The sequence below is a fragment of the Diadema antillarum genome, unplaced genomic scaffold (assembly GCF_040938485.1).
Source record: "Diadema antillarum isolate AM-2024a unplaced genomic scaffold, OU_Dant_1.0 scf00000078, whole genome shotgun sequence".
Classification (NCBI taxonomy): domain Eukaryota; kingdom Metazoa; phylum Echinodermata; class Echinoidea; order Diadematoida; family Diadematidae; genus Diadema; species Diadema antillarum.
Genome location: NW_027270967.1, coordinates 802945 through 829233, shown reverse-complemented (window position 1 = coordinate 829233; position 26289 = coordinate 802945). Strand labels below are relative to the sequence as shown.

The 26289-nt window shown below is 39.0% G+C and overlaps 1 protein-coding gene across 1 annotated transcript in view; it reads right to left on the bottom strand.

The window, feature by feature from the left end:
• LOC139717632 (uncharacterized) overlaps positions 1 to 22955 on the bottom strand; it is a gene marked incomplete at its 3' end in the record, with an annotated part of 95614 nt that extends 72659 nt beyond the window's left edge. Inside the window, exon 1 of the mRNA XM_071629138.1 lies at positions 22679 to 22955. The remainder of the gene's footprint in view (positions 1 to 22678) is intronic.
• Between the last annotated feature and the right edge of the window lie 3334 nt (positions 22956 to 26289).

Sequence of the window (26289 nt, the reverse complement as noted above, 5' to 3'; positions counted from 1 at the left end):
GAGCTTTAAAGGGAAACACAGTCACCGCCACGTAATCTGGACAACACAGGGGTGAGAGTTTTTGTCCGGAGAGTGCCAAGCAGGTTTCCTAACCATAATCTCTATAACAAAAGGAGGTCATGTTTCTAGTCATATGTGCACATCACCCATAGTTGAATACCTGGGTCTAAAGATGAAACGGTGAAGAAATAACGAGTGAAAGGCAAGACGCCTGCTCTTCTACTTTCATTATAGGTGGCTTCGAAAAGTAAAACACAACAAATCTTTTCCAAAGTTTGTATCTGTTGCTTTTGTGTGGACACTGAAGCTCGGCATTTAGGAGGCTGCAGAAAGGGGGGGGGGGGGGGGGCTCTAGCCCCCATCTCCTCCTTGCACACACATACATACTTCTGGCTAACAAACAAAACTTGTATCTTGAATTTGATAGATAGACAGTTAGATGCATCTATTAAAGATACACAGAAAGATAAAACGGGGAGGGGGATTGTCCCTTGTCCCATCAGAAGCAGAATCCCTTTCCTAATAAACAGATTCAAAAGCTACTGTTCTGTATATTCGTTTCTCTACAAATTAGACAAACCCCTAACCATAACCTGTACTTCCCTACTTTAATACTGAATTTTTTCTGCTTTTCAAGTCAACTTTGTAGGAAATTCCAAATTTATGCCCCTTGAATATTTGGTGGATAATATTAACATGTTCCATCTGGAAACCAATGTCTCATTTCCATTTATAAACTATTCAGGCCTCAACAAATTTTGCAGTGATACTGCCCCATTCAAGATAAGTTCTCGTTCACAAGGTCAAACTAATGCAGTTGTGACTGCATGTTGAATACTTGTCCCCTTTTTATGTGGGTGTGCGAAAAGTATTAAAAACAAATGCAACAGCTTTGTGTCAATTTCAACAGAATCAAATTCAAATTGAAAAAACAATAATTTACAACCTTTTACAAGCAACAATTTCCATTCATGTGATGTCCTTTATATATAACCTCATTGAAGAGTATAGTCTGCATCCAGACTGTGACATAATTATGTGTAATTTACCAATTTTCATTTCTTTAATTTACAGTGAATTGTTTTCACTTTAATTTTTCACATATCAAGATGAATCTCAGATGTTCCATATACACCCATAGATCCTCTAAATGCAGGGGCAATGTGTTTCTGTGTACATAGGAGAATTGAGGGTTAAATGCAGAATAACGATTCCAATCTGTACACTCTCCTACCTTGTAATTTGTATGAATGCACATAATTTACCCAAGTTCCTCTCGCTCACAACGATAATAATAATACTAAACCAACATTAGACCACTCATATGTACCACTGGCATTCACTGGTATGTGTGCAGTTGTTTGTGGTATCTGCAGGGTTAAGATAGACAGTGATGAACTGTGCATATCTTATGAGGCACGATAGCGATATTACAGCAATGGTTATCTAGACAGTTTCTATGGACGTACAAATCAAATGACTATTATGCACACCTATGTACAGAAATATTCAGCCAGCTGTAATTAATCTTTTTCAAAAGTAGAGCTCTAGAACCCAATGACATTTGATAATCTATATCATTATCTAAAATCGAGCTATTCTGAGAAAAGAACACACCAGAACACACATTGTCTTTCTCCCCCCCCCCCCCCTGTTTTTTCCTTTGGAAGGGAGAGGGCAGGTTTGCCTCTTTTTTTCCCCCCCCCCTTTTTTTTGTGTTTATTGTCATGTTACTCAGAATGATGTATCAGACTTGAATAATTTACACATGACCATCTCCATCTTCCCTGCTGCTGCTGCTGCATTAGTCCTCGCCACATAAGTAAAATTTGAACATCCTCAGCCTGTGTATTTATGCAAATGTACAATATCGACTCTAGAATGTCACAGCAGTCATACAAAAAGGAAACTGGTGCCATAAAACAGCAAGTGGGAAAGGTTCAGAATGGCATCTTAGCTGTATGATTAATACTGGGTGAAATAAGATGATTGAAACAAATTCATCTTGTGCACACTACACATTTAGCCCCTCCTATGCATATTTGCGCATAGTTTGTTGTTTTTGCTTCTAAATGCAGACTCTTGATGGAGATCAGAGGAGCAACCACATGAGCTGGTTTGAACCCAAGTTCAGAGTCAGTAAATCTTGGTGCCATCCAAAATGCATTCAGGACTCATCCTTTCTCATGGAGGTGCAAAACAATTTGAAACTAGAAATGTCGCTATGGCGACTGGTATGCCTCCGCCATAATGCATGGCTCTCCTAATAGGTCAAGAGCACAATGTCTTGACAACATGTGACGACAGTTTCACATAATTGGCAAAATATCAAAATGACAGGTTTGTCACAAAATGTGTTGAATGTTCACTTTCCTAGGTTTGCTATATTGTCTAAGAGTGCAGGTATTTGGGGATTTGAGGATCTTTACTTGACTTTTGACCCTTTCATAAGTTTATGCATATAATTTTCAAGTTATGGAGAAAAAGTGTAATATCAGTATAAATTTTAGCATTTTAACCTGGCCATTGACTCTCGACCTTTGACCCTATGACCCTAAAATTCCCAAGAAAATCACTGTCAGGTTGAACATGCATAAATATACTCCTAATAATAAGTTTCATGATGATACCTTGAGTCACTTTTGAGATATGGATCGAGGAAGAAGTGAAATTTAGCATTTTCACTTGACCTTTGACCATTCACTACCACCAACATCTGTAAATGGCAATGCTAACACAATGCTAATAAGATATTGATATCCACAGAGGTCCTTTAACACTTTAACGCCATGGACTTTGGATGGTGTGTAGAACGCTGCAGAGTTGTCTGTGCCATGTACTCAAAGCACAAAAAGGGTTAACTATAGTGGGCTAAACTGACCCAAGAAATTACAGTGATGCAGCGAGTGATCTGGAGGTACATGGGACTCATCATCCTCCTATTATGGTCATACCGGTCAGATAGGCAGGTGGTCAGTCCCCCCACTGGCTCACAGCTATTTTAGCCAGGCGCTGCCTGTTTATCGTCCCTCTACACCTTGCCACATCTGTTCTCAACATTATGACACATTTCGGGCGCCAGCGACAGGAATTTGTGTGAATCAGACATGTGTGTGCAGATAAACATCACCTGGAAATCTTAACTTTTTGAGCACTGGATTGCAGATGTTCTGAGCTGCAAATACTAAAACATGTTACCCAAGCATGCAGAGCCCCCACCTCCCCCCCCCCCCCTCAAAAAAAAAAAAAAAAAAATAGCTCCTCATTCCACTGACAAACGGTTTTATTAACTAAAACTGCCAAATGATCGCAAGTCAAATATACATGTAACCAGGTGCAACTTTGGTAAAGAGGTATGAAATACTAGAACTGAGTTCCGCATCTCGGTGGGATTTCCTTTGTTTGCGATATCCTACAAGCATCCACACAAAATGTGTGAATATCAATTCCCACTGAATGGATATTCAGCTAAGAGTCCCATACTTCATTCCACTCACTCAACACAACAGTGAGTTGTTGTAACCCTGGCTAATTGCAGGCAAAAGGGTTTTATAGCTTCCTGAAAAACTAGCAGCTTCTTCAGCAAAATGTGCCCTAACATCACATACAAAGTTGTTCCTTAAGGGCTTTTTACACTTGTGTTTCTTAAGCCCGGACTTTCTCTGACCCAGGACTATCGTTAGTCCCGTACCAATTTTTTCAGCTTTTTACACTCGCCAATTAGTCCCGTACTATCTCTTGTCCGGGGCTAAGGAGAAAACTGACCTTTTTACACTCGTATTTCTTAGCCCCGGACTTTCCAAACCACATGAATATTCATAGTTACGCTGTGTACTGTACACGTACACGCACGCACCGGCAGCACTTGATTACCTCGTTTCTGATTGGTCAGTGAGGGTCGGACTTCGTCTCCGTCGCTTATCCCAGGATTATTTTTTCGTTCTGTTTACACTCACTTGCTTGGCACCGCAATTGCGGTGCTAGCACCGCAATTTCGGTGCTAACCCCTGCTATTTTGCAGGGCCAGATAGTACGGTACTATCGGTGGGGCTAGCCCACTTTGGCAAAAACGAGTGTAAACAGAAAGTGGGCTAAGGATAGTCCCGTACCAACGGTGGGGCTAAGGCCCCCCCCCCCCCCCTTAGCCCCACCGTTGGTCCGGGGCTAAGCAAAAATTTACAAGTGTAAAAAGCCCTTAAGTGATACAAATATCTTAATACATGCCTCCCATCCTGGTGTGCCATCAGCATCATCGAAATAATAATAATAATAATAATTGCATTTATATGGCGCTTCATACTGACGTTTCTAAGCGCGCGTATATGAGGTAATTTGCACTGGAGTCATCTGTTATGGCCTTTAAAATTTCCCAGAGAACATGAGATTCATAAAATATGTTGTACATTATGTACAATGTACGTCCCTTTAGTCAGTAGGGGGGAGAAAGTGGCAAAAAAGAAAGTGACATGGACTGTGCATCCATGTGATGCATTGCATGTGATGCACAAAGAAAAGTCTATATTGCCCTCATGTGATCTTCAATGGAGATGCAGAAAGGCATAACTCCACTGGTTTTGTCCAGTATCTTTTAGCTTTATATCGATACCGAGCAAAGGCAAAGCTTGCCAGAAGCCTGTACAGGGGAGACCTACAGTTGTAATCCATAATAATTTTAATGAGAACATTCAGTTTATTGAGTATACTCCATTGGAGTATGCTGTCATGCAATGTTCATGCACTTTTTTAAAATACAATCATTATTCTGTATTTTGCTCCTTGAATATTACAGGCAACGACTATCTTTCATGGAGTGTCATTGATGGCTTACAGTCATAGTCAGCCTTCATACAGCGGTACCCCATTAGCAATGTGAGCTGCTGTTGTTAATAGAGGAAACTGTGGTTTGCTGCCACCCTAATAGCCTCTAAACAAGGCTTATTCATATTTCATGGCCTTCTGCAGAATGAAACACCTTGGACTTTATTCATACAAGACTTGTATTGATTCCTGCCTTCTGGATACAATGACACTTTTATTAATCTTCGGGCACTATTCTGGCTGGACTGGAACCTCTTGTAACTCTATGATTCAGCCACCGGAGTTCATTTACATACAATCTCTTACAAGGTGCTCCGGGTTCATTGGTAAACAAGGAAAAGTAGAAATTACGCGGTGCGTAATATATGTCCCCGCCGGAAGTAGCATTTAGTAGCAAAATGTACAATATAGGTAAAAAGATGAAGGTCAAAGGTCAAAGAAGTCAAAGGTCAAAATTCTATGTAGAAGTTTTGAAGCCCTCACCTAGTGCCATCACATAAAGCAAACGGAATCGAAATCGGGTTAGAAATGGCGAAGGAGTAGCATTTTGTAGCCAATGTACAATATAGGTAAAAAAATCAAGGTCAAAGGTCAAAGAAGTCAAAGGTCAAAATTCTGTGTAGAAGTTTTGAAGCCCTCACCTAGTGCCATCACTTAAAGCAAACGGAATTGAAATCGGGTTACAAATGGCAAAGGAGTAGCATTTTGTAGCAAAATGTACAATATAGGTCAAAAATCAAGGTCAAAGGTCAAAGAAGTCAAAGGTCAAAATTCTGTGTAGAAGTTTTGAAGCCCTCACCTAGTGCCATCACATAAAGCAAACGGAATCAAAATCGGGTTAGAAATGGCGAAGGAGTAGCATTTTGTAGGCAATGTACAATATAGGTCAAAAATCAAGGTCAAAGGTCAAAGAAGTCAAAGGTCAAAATTCTGTGTAGAAGTTTTGAAGCCCTCACCTAGTGCCATCACTTAAAGCAAACGGAATTGAAATCGGGTTACAAATGGCGAAGGAGTAGCATTTTGTAGCAAAATGTACAATATAGGTAAAAAGTCAAGGTCAAAGGTCAAAGAAGTCAAAGGTCAAAATTCTGTGTAGAAGTTTTGAAGCCCTCACCTAGTGCCATCATATAAAGCAAACGGAATCAAAATCGGGTTAGAAATGGCGAAGGAGTAGCATTTTGAAGCAAAATGTACAATATAGGTCAAAGGTCAAGGTCAAAGGTCACAATTGAAATTCTGTATAGAAGTTTCAAAGCTCCCATGTAGTGCTATCATATAAAGCAAACAGAATCAAAATCGGGTTAGAAATGGCGAAGGAGTAGCATTTTGAACATTTTGATCACACACGGACGCACACACGGACGGACACACGGACACACGGACACACGGACACACGGACACACGGACGGACACACACACGTACGGAGCCCGTTTCATAGTCCCCTGCTCGAACTCGTTCGGCGGGGACAATAAACCAACTGGACTATGCCCCTCAAAATTGAGTGTTACATTTTTCTTTGTCAAAATACAGAGCTGTACTTCTTGCTCAGATACAGATGGTTTCAATAATCTACTCTTGCTTGAAATATAAGGAAGTTTTGCCACTGTTTGATCCTGTGATGACTGTATACAATGAATGTGGAGGGCAGTGGGCCTGTAATGAATAATCTGGGCAACCCCAAAATACTATATACGTCACATATTTTGTAAGGTTTTTATCTTTGTAAATTTCGCCAGTCGGGTGCTATTTCCAAACTTAACAACACAACAAATTATCGACTCTGATCTCAACATGAATGCAACATATGCGCATACATTATTTCTCCATTCAGTACCAAGTACTGCACATCACAATCAAGAATTTAATCACTTGCAAAATTGTCGGAAAATCCCTGAAAAATCAGACTTGCTAAATATATATGACGTATACGGTATATGAGTGACTTCTGGTACTCTGGTTGTGCAGTTTAGGGCAAAGAAAAGAGAAGAAATGAAGTAGACATTGAAAAGATTTATCAAGAAATAAATTGTGGTATTTGTGGAGCATCTCTTGTTATCCCCCCCCCCATATTTTTTTATACGTCATCGTTTAGGACAGATACATCACCGTTTGTTACAGGGACAAAAGAAGGTTTCAAATTTACTGCTTGTTTTGCACAATTTCTTGTACATTTGCCAGTCCTTGACTGAAGATATCAGAAGGATTGCTCAGTTATAAACTGTGCCTGAATCAATAGACTAACTGGAGCAGCACATGAACAACAAGGGGGCCCCCTTGACTCCCAATGCTTGTAACAATTCCTGTACATCGCATGATTCATGTTTCTGATCTGAAGCAAGCAATGGGTAGCATAAAAATAACATTTTGCGCAAGATGTGCAAACACTCCTTTCTCCTCTCCGCTATATTAATGTGCAGTTGCTGGTAGGCCTCAAAACAATGGAAAGACGGAATCGATTTTGTGAGAAATGTGGTATCTTGGCACTGCAATGTGTGCACTACATGAAAATGTATCCGCGAGAAAGTTGCTCTGCATTCCCGAGCAATATCCCATTTTTATGTTGCGTTCAAATTCTATGCATATATCATTTAACTCCTAGTGTGCCATGTTCACATGCCCAACTCAGTCGATGGCTTGCCAACTGAACATATTTTGCTCACACCCACAACCATGCATCAAACCGATTTGTTTGAATACCATGGTACTGGCCATTTGCAAGAAAAATAGCCATGGCTTTGTCATAAAATTTACATCAAAGCAAAGCTAGTAAGTTTTTCTGCAATTTTGCTGTACAGTACTGCTTCTATAAAATGCTACATGGCTTCGCAAAACAGAATGCTTCCAAAAGTGCTCAGGCTTTGTGGTCTTGGAATAATGTGGCCCAAAGGTGGTTTACACCATGGTGCACAAAGAGTTAAACAAAGGTTGATTCAAACAAGTAAATAAAATCCTGTACTGCCTTGCCTGACAGAGCAACAAATATTTAACACAAAACAGATTTCCAGTATTACGCAATAGCTTGTCAGTAGGTCCTTACATGACAATGAACTTTGATTACTAATCTTCATTGTAATAGCAAATCAGCTTTAATACAACTGAACAATAGGCCTACATTTAATCTGAGCTACTGAAATCGGACATGTACACAACATACTGAAATATTACTCCCTTCTCTCTACAGTCTACATTCCTTAGATTAAGATGAGGGACAAATCCAAACTTAGATTGAAAATATCAATCTAATAGATTTAGAAGTCAGTCTAATTTCTAAGTCTAATTTTGGATTTGTCCTTAACCACAATCTCATAGATTGATTTCCAATCTAAGAAATTTAGAGAGTTTGAGATTTGTATGTCTTCAAACACTATGCTCAATGAGCCATGAAAAATTGCTGTGTTGGTCACACAAATAGCTGTTTTTTTAATCATTGCTTTTTTTTTCTATATGTCACCATTGCAAGGCATGCATTCTTTTTGTCATTATATAATCACACATATATTTTGTATTGTACTTCTTCCAAATTGTTTGTTGAACAATATGATTGGTCAAATGTATACTTTGTATCATGTATTACCTTTTGTTGAATGGTAATGAAGTAAAGTATAATTGAGGTGACGCGATAGTCCACTTTGCAGTAATGTGACTAAAATGATATCTCTCTTACTGCTTTCAACGATCATAGTACAGTAGTTTCTGCATGTTAATGGGTTACTCCTGTTAAATGAGCACTTGGGTTGCATGGGTATAATCTGCTTTCATTGGCAATTAAAAGTGGAAAGTACTGTTATAACTAATGACTTTCTCTTTCATAGGGAGGTGTCATTAACAAATGAGATCATCAATCTTGAGCAAAGTTATTTAAAACATATTCCTGTGGAATTACAAGTAAAATAAGTGAGGTTTTGCAGGCAAAACAGGGGGCCCCATACAAGATCAGACTCAACGATTGCTTTCCAGGATACCAGATGGAGCTAACGTGACCCTCTCATTTTCCATGGTTGACATACAAGATCTTGTTACAATGTAGTTTATGAACAAAAGTCAATCAGCTTCTCTATAAAAGACCAACGTACGCTACACGACTTTGTCGCAATTCAATAGCTGTACAATCGAGCAGCCGGAAGTGTAATGTCACCAGTCTTGGCAGTTTCCAGTTACCATGCAAGTGGGTTGCAATATGCCAGTCGTGAAAATTTCACATGTGTTGAATGTTCACAAGCAGTTGCGGAACTGTTAGCCATTCCCGTTACAGTACATAGTATCTACTGACGTCACACCTTGCAAAATGGAGCCTGAGAGTGACAGCAAGTATTGTACTCGGATTCAAGAACTTGATGAGCAAGTGGTGAAATTGTGGGCAAAATATGTGTACAGATTCCCGAATTCGTTTTCCTTGGAATACTAATGATAGTATGTCAGAGCCCCGGGAGAGCATTTATTGGACCCTCGACCTGCAACAATTCCTAATAACCAAGTGGCAGGAAATGTTGGTGAGGGGCATTTTGGACGGAAAGACTAAACGAAATTCAGTGGCCTACCACAAAATGGCTGAGGCAGCGCGACCCGATCTTTGACCTGAAAATACGTGACTTCCGGATTTACGGCATTTAGCACATCACCTTGCATCACCACATATTTTATCGCCAGTAGAAACGGCTCGAGTGGTCGTAAAATATGAGGTGATGCGGGAGACAAATATTCGCGGTGATGCGAGGTGATGTGAGGTGCTCTCAGTAGAAACACGCTCTTTAATACTCTCATTCAAACTTACTCCTCGAAAAGGGGGTGGGTAAATAATCAGGTTAAAAAAATATCAAACGGAACTGACTAGCCAAGGAAGATGTTTGTTTACACTTCATAAACAAACGCCACAGAAATATCAATGGAATGGCTATGATTTCTGCAAAGAGAAAACCAAGAAATGATTACTGGCATTTGCAAAATTTATTGAGTGAAGTTCCGTGCTAGAGTGACGCTCATTTGTGTGATACACAGGAGTTCAATGCTTAATATTGCTTCTAAATCATTGCATACACTGTATTGATAATACAGTGTACATTTGTAGGAAAGCATATTGGTCGCACACATGAGCATGCTGTACAGTTGGTACTACAGTTGTATACACATTGACTACCGTACCTACACTGTATATCATCATACATGCATACGGTAAATGTGTAAGGTTGCGACTGGGCCAGTGGCCAGCAATGGATCACTCTGAGTTATATTAATGGCAGTGAGTGATGTATCTTTGCAGAGCATCAACCCAGCAAGAGATTGCGCAACTGTTGTCATGTCTTTTTGTGGAGTCTGGGAAAATGTTTTAGATGAAAAAACTTTTGTGTATTTATGATTGGTGTATCTGTCATAAAAACAAATACAGGAACAAGAATCCCTGCCTGGCAGTTCACTTTAAAATCAACTGCAGATTTATTATAGTGGTTGTACTGAGATTTCATAAGACTGTTAAAACAGCAGTGGTAAATACAATGGCAGTTATAGAAATTGAAGATTAATATCACAAATGAATGTAAAAAATTCAATGGCAACAATACTTTTTACTTTCCATAATACGTGTAGACATTACTGTGTTGGTGCAGAGCATTGATATTTGGTCGTACATGAAAAGCATTGTGCAATATCTCTAAATACCTATCTCCAAACTCCCGTAGCTTTGTAGATTTTCTCAACAACTGTTACGTGTTAGCTCTGAAAATGTATTTTTATATATGAAGTGAAAATATTTTAGTCACAATAAAAGGGGGAAAATTACATGCAATTACTGCATTATGCTTTGCATGTGTCTGATGTTGCACAGTACTGTAAAAGTGGATATTTTCGCGCGACTAATTTTTCGCACTTGGCCATGCAAGGAGAGTTTCGCGTGTTTTTAATTCCGCGGAATCAAGACATCACCCACAGAAACATATAGCAAGCAAAAATATTCGCGTGCTTTTATTTTCGTGCTAGTTTATGGTTGCTCGAAATGTGCAAAAATTTCAACACTGCGAAAATTTCCACTTTTACAGTAACCTTCATCAACACGTATTCATGACAGTGATCTCATACATGTACACAGTAACACTGACACCCAACACTCCAAATCCTTCCTTAGTGATGTCATACATGTATACAGTTGTACACTGACACCCAACACTCCAAATCCTTCCTTAGTGATATCATACATGTATACAGTTGTGCACTGACACCCAACACTTAAAATCCTTCCTGGCTGGTGTGAGATCACTGCATGGCCTTCCTTTCCATTCACTTCTCTCCCTTTTGTTCGATAACTATTTTACGAACCACGGTGTCAATGACTCATATTCTCAGGTTTAATACACCATTTTAGGTAAGGATTGCCAGTTTTTAACCCCAAGTGTTCTTTGTTAACTGATCAGCATGCAGGCTGGAGAGTTTTCTTAAATTGCAGATTGGTACAGATGTCTGGAAACTAACTGTCTATGAAAAGAGATTATCTTGTCCCCCTAATCCATATCGAGTCACCATAGCCTTCCTGTTGGACTGAAGCACATTGGTACTCCTGAGTAGGCTTGCTAATTGATGACTAATTAAAGTTTGGATGAATTAAAAATGCTGATGAAAAAGCTTGAAGAGCTTAATAGCAAAGCCTATAAAGTGTCTGAGCACATTAAGGGTTAAAGGACAAGTCCACCTTCATAGACATGTGGATTTCAGAGTGAATGCAGCAATATAATAGTAGAACACATCAATGAGAGTTTGAGGAAAATCGGACAATCCGTTCAAAAGTTATGAATTTTTGAAGTTTCTGCTCAGTCACGGCTGGATGAAAAGACTACTTTAGCTTGTGATGTCACATGTGTACAACGATATAAAGAAAGAATAAAGAGAATTCAACATATTTCCATTTTTCTTGCACAGCAAAAGAACAAAGAGACTTCTCTCTTTCAGAAGGCAGGGGGAATAATATTGCCCTTAACATACGTCATTAAAAAGTCGAAGAAATGTGCACTTTATTAAAAAAGTAAAGTTTTGTGAAATTCTCTTTTTATTTTCTTTATATCGTTGTACGCATGTGACATCATACACTGTAGTAGTCTTCTCATCCAGCAGTGACTGAGCAGATACTTAAAAATTTCATAACTTTTGAACGGATTGTCCAATTTTCCTCAAACTTTCACAGATGTGTTTTACTAATATTGCTACATTCTCTCAATCCTTGTGTATATGAAGGTGGACTTGTCCTTTAAGTTTAGCAACACCACTACAATGAGCAGCATGGTTCTGGTGATGCAGTCATCTTCAATAACTTACACTCAATTTCACATCCTACCACAGGGAACACACACATACATGAAGAACAGGACATCAACCCATGACATCAGGAGGGAAGAAAGGAGTCGTAATTGAATCTGGAAAATTTTCCGACTCCCATTCCCCGCGCACCGGCATCTACGCTATGGAGATGACAGGAGATCTGAAATGGGATGGCACCTCCGTGATTCTTTAGCGGACTGGAGGAAACGAGGGCAAATGGAGACCCAAGGGCGTATCACACACTTCCAATTATATCAGACCCCATACCTTCCTCTCAAGAGGTATGGAGCTTCCCGCTCACCTTGTTTACCATGCTACCCCATCGCCAGCCGGCGTGCCCGACAGCACGGGCAGGAGATGGGGGAGACATTTGGGAGGGAGCTACAGCCGCGTAAACAGCTTGACTCATTAGCCGCTCTTCCTTGTTTACAACGAGAGCAGCAGAAAAGTTCTGCCTCCGTTGGAACTTTTCAGTCACGGCACGCTATGAACGGAAACCTAGTTTATGCCCCCCAGCACACAATATGAGCATTTCTGTCTTGTTCCAAAACTAGTCAAAAATGTAAATCTGCACTGCAGGCACTCTTATATTTGTTTAAATTTCAGTATCATGATCAAACTTGGCATCCATTCCTGGTGTGAGTTTGGTATGAAGACAATCACCAGCAATGCTTAATAACCAGCAGACTAAACCTGATACTTTATGACTTCAATCACTCTTACTTGTACAGAAACAGAATCAATGCATATATATCCAAAGCACCAACTTTGCAATGTGATCACTTTAATAATACACAGGCACTATATATATCAAAATACACAGCAATGTAATCTACAGATGTAATTTGAGCTGTGCCGTAACATTTGAAAAATGTGAGTACAGCATCTGTCAGCTTTTGAATAAGAGTAAAACTAAGTAACTTTGATATGTCAAAATATTTGTCCTCAGGTCACATGGGCAAATCTAGAATTTCCTGGCAATGGTTGAAATGTTTTCTCTCATGTGATTGTCATCAAAACTAGCGAATCTTCTGTAACTCAATACTGGTGTTTCCTTAAACTCGGTGGGGGAATTTGATTTTTGTTTGAGTTTGTATGATAGCTCATTCAAAGTAGGCATGTGTAACTGGTCTCACAGTTCCACCTACAAAATGCACACTTGTATGCTTCATTTGAAATCTACAGAAGAAATCATTTTCAGGCTTTATAAATCTACAAAATGTAAGTAAAGCTTGATATCAAAGGCAATTTAAAGGGTGTGTACAGTTCTGGTCGAGGTGAAGATTTAGCTTTGAACGTTTTGCGAGATATTCAGAAATTGCTCTATGAGATGTCAAAGAGCATGCAGTTCTAAGGGGTATCAGAAGTTTATTCGATGAAAATCGGTTTTGAAATGGCTGAGATATCCAAAAACAAGGTGAAACAAAGATATCCTAATAAAGTTGTGGCATGTCCCCTTTTATTATTAGCACTTTTTTGGATATCTCAGCCATTTGAAAACCAATTTTCATCAAATAAACATTGAATCCTTCTTAAAATTGCATGCTCTTTCATATTTCATAAGAGGCTTTTCATTATCTCACTTAGGAATGTTCAAAACATGAATCCCTACCTCAACCAGTACTGTACAGTCCCTTTAAACATTGTCTGTTTGAAAAGCGGTTCACAGTGAACATCTTCACAAAATATGCACGCCAGCGCAGTTGTGGATGTCTTGCCACTGGCAAAAAGTAATTCAAGCCGAGACAGATATCATATTTTCTCCTGATAATATCATATTAAGCCCCCTAAAACTGTTAGTGACTCACTGAGCCATTGATATCGATAATGCAGCTTGGGATTTTATATGCAGAACTTTCGGGTTCAGGTTCTACTTAAATGCATCACAGTCTTAAAGGGACATAGATGAGGCAAATAACATCTCAAACTTCAGACAAAACACATCACTTTTTGTGAAAATCTACTTCAAAATTATCATGGCTCAAGAACCTTTAGACAGTAATGGCTATTTTTTAAGCCTTTACCATAACTCTGTCACAGAGATTTATAAGCCATGAAATTCTTGGTAAATAATTTTGCAGCACTTGCACAGCATTCTGAAGCTAAAATCTGGAGTTTTCCAAAATTGCACTTTAACAAAAGAGCATAGAATAATACAACAACTTCAGGATTATTCTGTTCTCAATGCAATTTCTGTATTGACGCTGAACTTTCTGGGACAAAAAAAAAAAAAAATAATGGAGTAAAATTTCAAAACAGAGAGAAGATAACTATCTTCAGTCATATCTTGCATATAATGGACTTTTCCTCATAAATCTGTTCTCATTAGATATTTCTTTGGCTCACTTCTTTGTGCTGATATTGCCTCTTAAGTTGTAGATCCTTTGAAAATATTAATCGCCGCTTCCTTAATCAGCATTTCGGACGATGGCGCGCCTTCTCCGCCCATGCAATCACGAGCTGGGGTGGGGGAGGGGGGGGGGGGGGTCATGCCGCTATTACTGCTCTTAATTTCCCCCCATCACTCCGAGACATGATTTGAGACACGAGACGCTGGGATCATGTATTTCAGGGCAACCGATTATTATTCACATCCTCCTCATCTTCGAAGGTAAAACAGGGAAACGAAATGGGAATGGGGCATTTGAAGCATCCTCACGTCGATACCGAGATGTCACTGACAGAGTGGGGATCTAGTCTCAAAAGTATTTCATGGGCTGGTCGTATATTATCCAGATCGTTTATAGATCACATTCAAAATCACAAACTTGATTGACAAGTCTTGATTTTGTCAGTCTTCTTTCACTTTCACAGCTGATGGCATCTGCAAATATCACCCTGGTATGCAATGTAGACCCAGTCACAGATGCAGTAACAATCTATGCAAACGGCAACAAAAGCCCTTTTTACACTCGTGTTTCTTAACTCCGGACTTTCTCTGACCCAGGACTATCGTTAGTCCCGTACCAATTTTTTCAGCTTTTTACACTGGCCAATTAGTCCCGTACTATCTCTTGTCCGGGGCTAAGGAGAAAACTGACCTTTTTACACTTGTATTTCTTAGTCCGGTACTTTCCAAACCACATGAATATTCATGATTACGGTGTGTACTGTACACGTACACGCACGCACCGGCAGCACTTGATTACCTCGTTTCTGATTGGTCAGTGAGGGTCGCACTTCGTCTCTGTCGCTTAGCCCAGGATTATTTTTTCGTTCTGTTTACACTCACTTGCTTGGCACCGCAATTGCGGTGCTAACCCTGCTATTTTGCAGGGCCAGATAGTACCGGACTATCAGTGGGGCTAGCCCACTTTGGCAAAAACGAGTGTAAACAGAAAGTGGGCTAAGGATAGTCCCGTACCAACGGTGGGGCTAAGCCCCCCCCCCCCCCCCCCCCCCCCCCTTTGCCCCACCATTGGTACGGGACTAAGCAAAAATTTACAAGTGTAAAAAGCCCTAAAGATACAACCTCTACCTATTCATGGTCCTTCTCTGTATTGCTGCAGCCATTTTTGCATCACATAAATATGCAAGATATGTCTCCTTACAGGATTGGGACAATTTTCATAAAAGTTCTTCATTTGAATCAAAACTTGGTCAGCAGTCATAAACATTTATTTCTCTATGTCAGAGCTCTGCAGCACTGTACAGTCTCTATATTACATCCCGTCCCTTCATGTATCCTGAAGTGAACAAGTCAGATCTTCTCACACACAATTACCGTATGCGATACAACCAGTACATAATGTATAAGAATGGGTCTTAAAGGGATCGTATAGTTTTGGTTGAGACCTAATTTCAGGTTTCTAATATTTTTTGGTGAGATAAGGAGAAACCTCTTATGAAATATGACAGAACATGTAATTCCATGAGGAATTACAACATTAATTTGATGAAAATTGGTTTTGAAATGGCTGAGATATATCAAAAACAGAGCAATTCTAATAAAGTGTGGGACTCACGCTTTTTTATGATTGCTTTGTTTTACTTTGGTTTTGGATGTTTCAGTCATACTAAACCCGATTTTCATCAAATAAACTTTGAATTCCTCTTAGAATACTATGTCATAAGTGTTTTCGTGGTATCTCGCAAAAAAGTTAAAAGCCCAATTCTCATCTTCACCAATACTGTACCATCCCTTTAAAGGAACTAAAATGTAAGTAATGCAAATGCTTGTTGACTTGTGGTGATTCATGATACTCTCAACATCACTTACATAGCCAAATAACTAAATATGTGCCATAATATGATATTATTTCTACTATTTTTCTTAAGATTAAATGGATATGTTCACAAAAAAACCCAAAAAAACTTCTAAACCAAGATTCGGCCACTGACATCATCTGCCAATTAACAAAAGACATCGGAAAGCATCTTCCCCTAGACTTAGCATAACTTGCATGAATCATATGTTTCCATGTTAATAATATGATTATTACTTTAAACAAAAGATGCTGCAGGGAAACATGCAAGTTATGTTCGGTCTAGGGGAAGGTGCAATCCAATGTCTTTTAACATTAGCAACGGTTGACAGATGATGTCACTGGCAGAATCTTGGTTTGGGATTTTATAGTGGGTGTATCCAAATTATCTGAAAAAAGAGGAGTGTTTTTGTTTTCTTTTTGTTTGTTTGTTTGTTTGTTTGTTTGTTTTTAGGGGAGGAGGAATGTTAAATGCACCACAGTAGGGGATTATGCTATATGTGGAAAGAACGAGAGAGAGCCTGCATCCACAGACTAGCTATAAAACTCGGATGAACCTGCTCAGAGTTCAGAGAAGGTCATGTGTAACAGACACGTGTACTGGGAGTACTTCTTTGCAATAGACCCTGCGATGAATGTACCTAGGTGCCTGTACATCACAAAGTGCATCACTCAGAAGAAAGGCAGTCTGGCAACAACGTGAACTTGTTCACTTTTACTGCGTAATAACAGTCAATCTATCAGATATGAAAAAGACACACAAGGTTGATTTGTCTGCATTTTTAGCATACAAGTTATGACAATGTCATCACAAAGGGATCATCTCGAAAAATTTGCAACAATGAGAGCATAAACATCACACTTGTAAGTAATTTATTATGTATAAACTTCTTATTCAACTCCACATGTTTGCCTACAAGAAAGTGATGGGTGTACTGTAAGATAACCATTGAAGTCTATTCATGAGGCAGACTGTACTTCATACTGAATTTCACTAGCAATTATAGTACTGATCAACCATTTCAGCAAAATCAGCCCGGCAAGCAGTCAGTGCCTTTGTTGATAACCAGTTAACACTGAAATTACAGTGCATCAGAAGAGATGATCAGCATAATATAGTCAAAAAAATCTGTGAAGTGTTACTGTAGAGGGGCACAGGAACAGACCAGGTACTGTAAAACATGATAGATTCGCGGCATGAATTTTTCGCGAATTGGAGCCGACGGCCTTTTTTGCGGCATGAAATTTTCGCGAACTGCCACTGACATTCAATGCATACAGTGTAGACAAGAACTTTCATGTGCCTTTTAATTTCGCGAATCTTGGCGCTCGCGAAATTCGCGAAATCAAAATGCTCACGAACATTCCTCGGTTTATAGTATTATCCTCCTGCTGCTTCTATTATCAACCCTATCGCAAGAATGGTGGAGATCCCGTAGCAATCAGGTCCCCTAAACAATTGTAAGGATAGCCGTTTCAATGAATTCTAATCTCTCAGCCAGTTGTAATTAGTTTTTATTGGTACATCCACACATAACACACAGATCTGTCGATGCTTCTACAACCTGTACAGCCACAGTTCTACACCCAAATTTTGCATGGACCAGCTCTTGCCCGGGACAAGTAAATCTTACTCTTAGAATAGCAATATTGAGGGGCACTTGTCCAAAAATGGACCCTACCACAAAATTCAGTATAGGTGAGGAAAATATTTGTCACACCTTACTTGAAATTATTTTACGTTGGCACACTCTTTTCCCAAAATGATTTTAATGCAAAACACATATGCACACACACACAATGCATTAAATTGGCTTGTGAATAGTGATGTGGTACTGTCAGGTACAGACATATCATTTCAAATAAATACACACTATGGAAAGTGATTTGCAGAAACTTGAAAAATTGAGGACTACCATGACACAGCATATTAAGTACGATAATTTTCCTAATCATAATTTAATGACAGGTCACCATAATTTCAGATGATACCTAAGGGCCACTTGATTGGTTTTCACTGCATGGTACAATGTCGCTGTAATTCTTTAATCATACTGCCACAGAGTGGCTCCATACATATGGGTGTAGTTATCTCCGTGACATGGGTGCATAAGAGTCCCGCATCATTAAGTATAATACACGGACTGTGTGATGCCATGCTCGTCAATCCAGCTCGCTCTTTCCGGCCTCGGCAAATAATCCCGACACGGGAAGCATGCGGCATTTAAGTGTTAACGGGGACAGGTACGCATGATTAAGCATTCCAAGCAGTGCCGAGAGAACACGCACTAAATACAGCGCCATCTCTCTAATCTTGAGCCAGCGGTGAATGTGCAAGATTCTGCGATGCTGCAAATGACATGTGGTCAAATCCCCACCATGATCCAAGTGAAGGGGGGGGGGTGGGGGAAGGGGGTTGATACGATTGATTTATGCACCAGTAAGTCTCGTGATTTCAATTCCCAAAGTGTTCTGAGTATTACGCAATACTGAACCCATACTCATTAGTGGCATTCACATTGATGCAAAGTAGCAGGATACATACTCTCAAGATTTCCATGGCTTTCAAAATCTTCAGATTTTTGCCAATGAGTGTGTGAATGCTGGAGCAAATAATCTCAAGGTCATTTATGCCATCATTCAACACACAAGTCACAACAGCAAAAGAACACTAACACAAGGGCAAGGGTAACTCTCTCTGTAGGTTTTGAGCATGTGCAGTTTGGTCCACAAATCATCGCAACCAGCAATTAGTGGGATATTTTTGTCCAGCTGAAAGGGTGCAAGAAATCTTGGGATTTGAATCATGTTCGACATCCTGCTATCTTGTCTGCGTGAATAGCACTAGACAATACTTTGCATTGGCTTGTTCCATCAAAATGCTTAAGGTATATAATTATCCAGAATTCAATAACAAAATTCATTGTGGATGATCATGTTGTAAATCAGAACATTCAAGTGCTAAACATCATTTGTATCTTTGACAATGCTTCGTATATCTACTGATTCACAATGTTACACATGGCATTACAGTTGTACATCACAGGAAATCTGAGTAAAAATCATGTCACAATGATTCAGATTTAAAAATTCCTTAATTTTTTTGTCAGGTTACTGAACAAATTAACAAATCAGTCTGTAAGTGGAATCACATACCGGTACCTAAGAATCTGAGCATATATGTTTCCACAGCATTTTAGGTATCAACTAGTCACTACAAGTTTGTAGATACTCAGCTTTGAGGCATAAGAAACTTGAAAGAAATGCCTTTATCTGGTGAAAACATTCCTTCAGTAAGACATGAATTAAAAAAAAAAAAGGAAACTAACTTCATGCTAGTTCATTACTCTATGTTCTCTAAAGTTAAATCACACAATATTCTGTGCTAAAGACAAAAAAAGGGGATATTTGTATCAAATGAATATATTTTCACACCTGTATACATCCCCTCAAGTCTAGCTTTGTATCACTTGATGGAATTACATTACATAACTGGTAATTACACAGGCAAACATTATTCCCTGACTAAATTGGTCAATTAGGCACTGCCTGCAACTGACATGCCTTGCCAAAACAATTGCTCACTGCACTTCTTTGTGGTTGTTGAGCAGATGGTCAAAGTTCATACATCTCAGGCTTGTCAAATACCTCTGCCTCAATTTTCACCCATTCCTTCTCTTACCCCTCTATAAAAGATATTACATGGTTGGTATCTTCAGCTCTGCAGATAGACCAACGAAATGATGTTCGTACAACCTCGGGCACTTTGCTTTACGTTATAAATAGGCTCCCATTCTGTTACAATGTCATATTTCCAGTCATAGTACCCTTCTAGCATGCACACATAGCCTGGTATGAGCAGCCAGTTACTGTAAGTGGTAGGATTTATCGCACACACAGTGGCATGACATAACACATGGTGTACACAATGCATAAGTGTGGCATTTGTGAGTCCATCGCACCGACCTTTTGCCTGGAACTTACAACTGTAACTGCACAAGTCATGAAATGCAACACTGAATGTTGCGATCACACTGAGGATTCAAATTCCAGTTGCGTTCACATGGTGGTCTACAAGTTTATATTCTTGTATGTTGCATGGAAGACAACAATCTTGATATTGTGTGTGAATGATAAGTATTGTCACAAAGTGGATGCCACGAGTATGCAGTGTCTTAGGAATCCTTGGTCTATATGTGGGCCCTGGATGCTGTATAGGACCATGGACCCTATACAATTAGGGTCCATGATAGGACTCTTGGTGCTGTGTGGTGCCATCTAAGTAGCCTTATCTTTCTTCATTTGACTGTCCAGTGAAGGTGCTGAAATCCGAGGATACACAAGCTCTTCTACCAGTTTGTAGTACAATTCCAGAGCATTGGACTCACTGGCAAATTTCCGCGTTTCAGCTTCATGAAAAATTTTTGGCACGATTCTCCTATTGTTGAACGTTTTGTACTGATGTTGGACAAAAATTGAAGGATGTTGCTGTGACAGCTAGCACTCTTTCTGGACCACCCTGCATTCATAGGCCTACTGTTATAACTGGGTTTTCTTTTTTTCCTGAGTGCACTCAAACATCATCATACAAGTTTCTGACTGGAGTGCCAGATCATTCAAAAATGGACAATGTTTTTTTATCCCACACAAAGTAAAAACAAACAAACAAGTGTGCTGACACATGCTTGTGTCAGCACACCATGGTTTGTTAGCTTTATGATGCATCATAAACTGTCAAATTCCCATAGTCCAAGGACTGAATTTAAACTGTACCTCTAGTGAATTCTAGGCTTAGTACACAAAGTTAACCATAAGTCTACATTACGAGGAAGGGATTTCCTTAGTTTGAAAAGGAGGTGCAGAGAACCAAGTCACACTATCTTTTGATCTTCAACATAGACGACAGATTTATGCTCTGTGTTGTTTAAAAGTTTATGCTCTCTACATCCACATCATGCATTTGTCCAATTCATCAGCACACATAGTATATAAATTTTGCAGGGACTTCATATCATACTAAAAGCACACAAATATACTTTTAAAAACTTCAGGTTGTTCTTGGCAACCACAGAACTTGCCCAAGACTTGCAGACTATTAAATGCACACCAGCAATCAAGAGAGCATGTTCTTAAATGTATTGTTATTTCATAGATGAGGAAAGTAAATTCTGTTGGTAGTTAGTAGGTCATTATTACCTCTGCTTCATTAAAAAAACAAAAAAAAACATAGCTTTACGTATTTATAGGAACAAAGAAACTCAGTATATAATACAAAAGTAACAGGTCAAAGTTTACCCAGAGGGCACAGCAGTCTTTGCTCCCCCTTGTAACATAGTCATGATGCTCACATATATACATGTAGCTGTACTATAAGAATATATTCATGTTAAGATCACAAATATCCCATATGAAAAAAAAAACTCATCAAAACACATCCATAATCACTATTCTCAGCAGTTAATCTAGAACAGAAGCTGTGGTTATAGTGTGGTCATTCTCTTTAGCAACATAAACAGATTATCACATAAAGAGAGGTGTTACTACATCTAGTTTGTACCATCATTTGTACACCAAAAATATTCCTCCTCCTTTGGTTCCAGATGGAATGTTGAGTAATTTGAAGAAGAAGAAGAAGAAGAAGAAGACAATAAATAAGGTGGTGCAAGTTCATCAAATTCTGTGATAATATTTTGCCAGGGTCATACAATTTAGTAGACAGAAAAAACTCTTACTTTTATAGTGAGACAAATACTAGTCTAGAGATCTAGTTTAAAAAAAAAAGTTCTCGTTTATGAACCAGTATAGACACCAGAGTTTTGAGACGTTCTAAACTTCTAGCCTGTATGTTTTCCTTGAACACTTCTGTACTTTCCCACACAATGACATACTGAACTTGACAAGTACCCAGAAAAAACATAAACATTAAGACTGAAGTTTTGATTGATGAACAGGCATTGTCCTATATCATCATTGGATTCAAGTAAATACATGTCAAATTTATTCAAACCACACTAGCTCTAGCAGTCTAGCCCCCTGCAACCTAGGCTAGAGACTCTATAGTCTGTGCTGTTGCTCGTTTTTTGTAGAAGCACAAAATTGCAATGTTAGGCTACACCACTTGTATTCGCTTACAATGGTTCACTAACCTCATATTTAGTGTACACTATTATAGAATTCTACACAAAAAAGAAGAACAAGTTATATCAAGATTGAACTTGGGTCCTCAGTAAAGGCTGGGTTGAAATGGCAGGATTGCTAAAGTGGATAATACTCTTGACTCTTGTAGTACATTTGTACCTTCCTTTCTTATTCAAGCGCGATGCAAGAGAACAAACACAAGAAGTGTCACACTTACCGGTTCTTGTGTTCATATTCATATGATTTAATATCCAGGTTACAATTTCCATTACTTTTCCGCCGTTAGTTTTGGTAGCTGACGATGTCTGCTTTCGAACTACTTTGTTTTGTCATATCACTCTGCCTTCCTCGCCTCTCGGGAACTTCACGATTGAGCAGGACGAACTGGGATCAAACAATAAAGCAGACGGAGCGGTGTTTATACAGGAATCCGGATCATCAGGCACAGCCACTATTGGTAAAGGTTGCAGCTCTGCAGTGCGGTGTAGAGCAGATACCTATGTAACCTACCTACCAGGTCCTCTGGCTGCGAATACCCACGTACATACCCTACGAGGACTGGAAAATCCCGGAAGTGGATGACACACGTCGATTGATGCGATCTTGTTTGGCCACAAGATGGCAGTATACTAGCCCTGCCAGAGCGGGTTGATAAAGTATATGATAATGCGTCATTTTGGCACTATAATCTCCATTTCCTCAGATCAGCAGAGCTAAGAGCGAGTTGGCAGAGCTGAGAGCGGGTTGATAGATATCATCTTTGGTTACTTTTCTCTGTCTGAAACAGTAGGTCCTACAATTTCACGCGATAAAACGACGATTATTTCTCCTAGTTTATAAGTCGTAAGGTTTATCATATAGACTGACAACAAATTCGCTATACAATCGGCAATTATCCACTTCAGGAAATGCATGTTGAGCGTGGTGTGTGTCCCGTAAATTGTTCACCCGTCAGCATTTTACTTTCATAAATATTATCGAACTTATCTTGACTTTTTGTTATTACTACCCTCTATTCTTTCAGATGCCAAAATTCATGGTACTCCAAGCAAAGCAGTAACTGGCTATAATTCTAGAAAGCAATATAATCCTTATTTAACATTAGGGGAAGAATTCTGACGTTTTACTATATAGCCTATTTAAGAATTAAAAGTGAAACATTGCTTGTTGTAAGTTTTGTTGTTGTTGTTTTGGGGGTTAGTTGGTTGGTTGGTTGGTTGGTTGTTATTGGTTGTTGTTGTTGCTGTTGTTGTTGTTGTTGTTGTTGTTGTTGTTGTTGTTGTTGTTGTTGTTGTTGTTGTTGTTGTTGTTGTTGTTGTAAGTGAACAGCTATTCCTCGGGTATACATCGCCGTATTTTTGTGACAGACTAATCAGCTTTCTGCTTCCATCTTAATCGAGTAATTGAAATCTACTTAAAAATCCTCGTGATAAATTATGGGAATGCACATGTGTTGAACTCGTGACGTGCACCCATGGATAAGTGTCGACAAAGTGAATATGATACAAGGGTTCATCATATTTCGAAAGAGTAGTCTTGGTTACGCACTAGCTGATATTTTCGTAAAGTGAAATGACATGCCCTTTTTTAACATGATTTTGATAGACACTGTACTACCAAACAGAATAATGGGATGACGCCGTCCACAAGAGTTTCTTTTACATAAAGAAAAAAAAAGTATAAGGAAAACCAAAAATATGAAAATTGTGAAATATCTATATGATAGTAGCATCGGTAGCAACCACCTTCGAATGGTTATTGTGCAAATCAGATAGATCACGCATTTCCCACTGGTATGAACCCAAATATCCTATTGTAAGTGTATACTACATTGAAAGTCACGATTTTGTTCATAATATAGGTTTTCCATGCCAGTTTCACAGTTTTGTCATTGAATTTCGTAAAAGAAGCATTGAAATCTGCTCATGCATCGGAATATGATTAATTGAAAAATGTTTTTTCATCGCCCAAATTATGAGTTGATATGGCAACCAATTTCGCATTTGCGCATTCTCTTTCATTGAACAGTGCGGGATCCACCCCCCTTTTGTTAAAACAAAAGAAATCAAAAGAAAAATGGGAGGGCACATGCGCCCCTTTAATAATTATTTTGTAAAGCAGCCCCCCCCCCCCCCCTTTACGGAATTCCTGGATCCGCCCCTGATTGAGTGTGCATTCTTTTTCGTCAATGATCATTCAACTTCGTCTCAATCTGTCGCCAGGATGCCGAAAATTCAACTTCACATCATAAGCAAAAAAGTTCACAACAGGTTTTAGATCTGTAAGATGTCCATTGAAAAAAAAAAAGTAGGCCTACATTACTTTTACTTCGTTCAATATTGAATGTTTAAAACGTGTATTCATACGATGATGATGAAGATCACAAAATAATTATGATCATTATGAAAATAAAGATGTCAAATGAAGATTCTGAACACTATTATGATGATTACAATAGAAATGCAGATGTATCACAAAAAGAATGTGATGATTATGAGGAATAGAGGGATCGTGCTGTTCACATAAAGTGTTGAGCCAAAGAAAGATGTCCAGATGAAAAAAAAAATGCTGGTCATAATGATGAGATTAAAAATAAATTGTAGAAGTCACATCAGGGGGGCATTTCATGAAGCGTTTTGTCAGACATTTCGTCTGACAAACTTATGAAAAGCTACCAAAATCCTTACATCTGATTGGGTGACAGCAAATTTGTCCGACAAAGTTGTCAGACAAAATGCTTCATGAAATGCCCCCCCCCCCCCATGATTAAATGGGCAAAATCACGTTTGCTACTGTTATGAATGTGTATTATACGAAATTGAAGGTTCAGTTGTGAAAATCGATCGCTCAAAACCGAAATTGAAAGTCCTTTGAAGTGTTTACCCAACCCACCGCACTAATTTGACTGCTATTTGGAAATTCATGCCCAAACACGAAATTGAATGCGAACATCCGAATTTCAAAGACATTATTTACCATTAGCAGATGAAACGATTAAAACTCCAGCTTTAGTGCTTCACAAAATGTTAGAATATATCAGTGAGTTAGGGGTGTGCGAATTTTTCATTTTTTATGGTATGTAGAAAGTCTTGTGATTACTGACCTACACATTATATGCATCAAATAATGTGATATCTCGAACATTATTTCTAAATCACTGCTCCCAATGGTAAACAGTACCTTCAATCTGGGTGCCTATAAAACATTTGAAATCAGCGTTATATTATAGGCCTATACATGATATCGTTTGACCAAAGTCACTCCACAGCATAAAACATACGAATAGGGGGCCGGGGGGGGTTCTTGGAAGCGTTTTGTCTGCCAATGAATGCAAGGATTTTTTTAGTAACTTATTAACAGTTTGTCAGAAAAGATATCTGATAAAACGCTTCATGAAATGCCCCCCCCCCCCCCCCTCCGTGCACATAGAATGAAAATGAAGGACAATTTCATGAAATTGGCCGGGAAAGCCTGCGTAGTAGTAGGAACATTTACAATGTGACTCAGGCAGTCCTAAAGACAAGACACCTACATGTATCTATCATGTATCAGAAGGAAATTTCACCACGTCGCCCTCTCGCCGAATCTTCCTGGAAAAGACGTGTTCTAACATAACCTCCTTACATTTTCGTCATGAATTAAGGAGCTAAAAAAGTAGTCGTTTGTATGCCTTCTCGACCTAAAACAAGTTGTCTGGGCACTGTTAAAAAGGTTACTTCTCGCAATAGAAATTCATTACCAATGGGAGTTTCTGGCGAGTTTCGACAAGTTGCCTGGGCACTGTTAAAAAGGTTACTTCTCGCAATAGAAATTCATTACCAATGGGAG